This window comes from Mastomys coucha, unplaced genomic scaffold (genome assembly GCF_008632895.1).
Source record: "Mastomys coucha isolate ucsf_1 unplaced genomic scaffold, UCSF_Mcou_1 pScaffold1, whole genome shotgun sequence".
NCBI classification, from domain to species: Eukaryota; Metazoa; Chordata; class Mammalia; order Rodentia; family Muridae; genus Mastomys; species Mastomys coucha.
Window position 1 is genome coordinate 41,940,155 of NW_022196891.1, and position 3,643 is coordinate 41,943,797.

General features: G+C 40.2%; 1 pseudogene; it reads right to left on the reverse strand.

The window, feature by feature from the left end:
- Positions 1–1,773: 1,773 nt before the first annotated feature.
- On the reverse strand, positions 1,774–1,950 carry LOC116072399 (annotated as a pseudogene).
- Positions 1,951–3,643: the final 1,693 nt, after the last annotated feature.

Sequence of the window (3,643 nt, forward strand, 5' to 3'; positions counted from 1 at the left end):
GTACTTTCTTTTCTTCCTTCCAACTTATAGACTGTTGCCATTAATTGTTGCTGTATACATGTATATTACTAAATAGTTGAGTGCAACCTATTCAGTTTGTATAATATTATGTCATTGAACACACTGATTGGTCAATATGAATATTGTATTGATGCTAGAATGATTCCATTATTTTTGCTAAAGGCTGTTATAAGTAAAAAATGAGACACATTCTAAACACTGTAAAACTTTATTAGATAATATATATTTTAACTAGTTGGTGAATAATTTTGACACTATTTTAAGTTTTAACTGCATTTTATTTGTTAAAAACATATACAAAAGACACAGTCCACAGAACTCAAGAAGATCAACAAGCTGAAGGGTCCAAGTAAAGAAACCTGAGAGCCAGCAGAAAGAATGGAAACAGGCAACCTCGGGAGGTAGGAGTTTGTGGGGACCCTCCAGAATGCAGAGACCTGGGAAGTTAAACACTCTCAGGACTCAAAGGGCAGGACCTTAGATGAAATGCCCAACAGTAAGGAGAGGTAACTTATAGAGTCCACCTCCAGCAGAAAGACAGGACATCAAGTGAGGGAGAGGGTTGCCACCCCACAGTCACATCTCTGACCCAAAATTGTTGCCTGAGGACAAGAAGGTCCAGGGACAGGCCCAAAGTGGGATCCAGCTCAAGGGGCGGTCCCAAGGCCTGACAGTACTACTGAGGCTATAGAGTACTCACATAAAGGGACCTAGCATAACTTCCCTCTGGAAGACCCAAACCAACAGCTGAGTCAGATGCAGATATTGGCCCCCAACCAATGGACAGAAGCTGCTGATCCCTGAGATTGAATTAGAGAAAGGCTGGAAGAAGCCAAGGAGGAAGGTGACCCTGTAGGAGGAGAAGCAGTCCTAATTAACCTGGACTCCGAGATATCTCAACAATGAACCACCAACCAGGCAGCATACACCAGCTGATATGAGGGCCCCAACACAGGACTGCTGGTCTGGGTTCAGCAGAGAATGTGCACATAACCTTCAAGAGACTGGAAGGCCCAGGGAGTTTAGAGGTCAGGTTGGGTTGGGGAGAGTCAGGGGACATGCTCATGGAGAGAGGGGGATGGGAAGGAGGTATGGGATACTGAACAGTCATAGAGTGGACCAGGGGTCGGGGAATAAAATCTGGAGTGTAAATAAATAAATAAATAAATAAAAGATTTAAAAACAAGCAAAAACAGAATGTCCTCCTTCTAATCAAATACTTGTATACTTTAAAAGGTATATTCAAATATATTTGTACTACACATAAGAAACAAAATAATTCAGTTCCTAATTTTATCTTGTTTTTAATACTGTGTGTATCACCAATATTTTACCAATATTGACAATATTGGTGATTTGTCAAGATGTATAATATCACAAAAATCATAAAAATTCATATCTGAAACCTTGAGCTCCAGTTTACATTTATTAAACTGACTAAATGTACTTGAATATGTTAACATAAAAAATTGTTTAAGCCAGTTTTGGTGGTGCACTCCGATAGGATTTGCTAAAGGAGGCAGAGGCAGGAGGACCACGAGTTCGAGGCCAGCCTGGGCTTCACATTTTGCCGGGCGGTGGTGACACATGCCTTTAATCCAGGTACTTGGGAGCCAGAGGCAGGCAGATTTCTGAGTTCGAGGCCAGCCTGGTCGACAGAGTGAGTTCCAGGACAGCCAGGACTATACAGAGAAACCCTGTCTCGAAAAAAACAAAAACAAAAACAAAAAAATTGTGTTTAAATTTTGGACATTAAAATAGTAGGTTTCAAAAGTGCTTTAGAAATCTTTGAGAATAGTACATTGCTGTTTGTAAAGCCAGAGTAATATGATTTTGACACTGTTTAAATTTTTGGGAAAAGTTTTCAATTAGCAATAATCGCGCCTCGGATAAACCTCATTGGCTACGATACTGCCACTGCGCAAAGCTACACCGTTTAAATTTTTAACGCTTCTATAATTGGTACTACATGCATAGGGGTTACAGTATTGGACATAACAATGTCATATTTATGTCATCCATCATTTGTTCTATTTTATAAAATATTGATGAAATTCTGAAGCTTCCCAGAATAAAAAGATCATACAGACATCAAACACATGGAGCAAACCAAGGTAACCTTATAATTAATTATTAAGCAACCTTATAATTATTAAGCAAAGAGATGCTATTTACATATCATTCTTATTATTTATTAGATATTGTCTTTATTTACATATCATATGATAACTCCTTTCCCAGTGTCCCCTCTGAAAAAAAGAAAAAAAAAATCCTCTGTTCCCTCCCTTCTCCCCCTGCTCACCAAGCCACCCTCTCCTGCTTCCTGGCCCTGGCATTCCCCTACACTGGGCACAGAACCTTCACAGGGCCAAGGGCCTCTTCTGCCCTTGATAACCAATTAGGCCATCCTCTGCAATACATATGTTGCTAGAACTATTAGTCCCACCATGTGTACTCTTTGGTTGTTGGATTAGTTCCTGGGAGCTCTGAGGGTATTAGTTAGTTCATATTGTAGTTCATCCTAAGGGGCTGCAAGCCCTTCAACTCCTTGAGTCCTTTCTCTAGCTCCTTCATTGGGGATCCTGTGCTCAGTTCAATGGATGACTGTGAGCCTCTACTTCTGTTTCACTTGGATACTGTCAGAGCCTCTCAGAAGACAGCTCTATCAGGCTCCTGTCATCCAGTACTTGCTGGCATCTACAATAGTGTCTGGATTTGATGATTGAATATGGAAAGAGTTCCCAGGTGGAGCAGTCTCTCGATTGTCTTTCCTTCAGTCTCTGCTCCATAGTTTGCCTCTGCAACTCCTTTGATGAGTATTTTGTTCCCATTTTTAAGAAGGAATGGAGTATCCACACTTAAGTCTTCCTTCTTCTTGAGTTTCTTGCGGTTTGTGGATTGTACTTTGTGTATTCTGATCTTCTGGGCTAATATCTACTTTTCAGAGAGTGCATACCATGTGTGTTCTTTTGTGATTGGGTTACCTCACTCAGCATGATGTTCTCCAGATCCATCTATTTCCCTAAGAATTTCACAAATTCATTGTTTTTATTGCTGATTAGTACCTCCATTGTGTAGATGTACCACATTTTCTCTATCCATTCCTCTGTTGAGAGACATCTGGGTTGTTTCCAGTTTCTGGCTATTATAAATAAGGTTGCTATGAACATAGTGGAGCATGTGTTCTTATTACATGTTGAAGCATCTTCTGGGTATATTCCCAGGAATGGTATAGCTGGGTCCTCTGGTAGTACTATGTCCAATTTCCAGAGGAATTGCCAAACTGATTTCCAGAGTGGTTGTACGAGCTTGCAATCCCACCAGCAATGAAGGAGTGTTCCTCTTTCTCCACATCCTCTCCAGCATCTGCTGTCATCTGAGTTTTTTATCCTAGCCATTCTGACTGGTGTGAAGTGGAATCTCAGGGCTGTTTTGATTTGCATTTCCCTGATGACTAAGGATGTTGAACATTTCTTTAGGTGCTTCTCAGCCATTCACTATTCATCAGTTGAGAATTCTTTATTTAGCTCTGTACCCCATTTTTTAAATTTTTTTGTACCCCATTTTTAATAGGGTTATTTGTTTCTCTGGAGTCTAACTTCTTGAGTTCTTTGTATATATT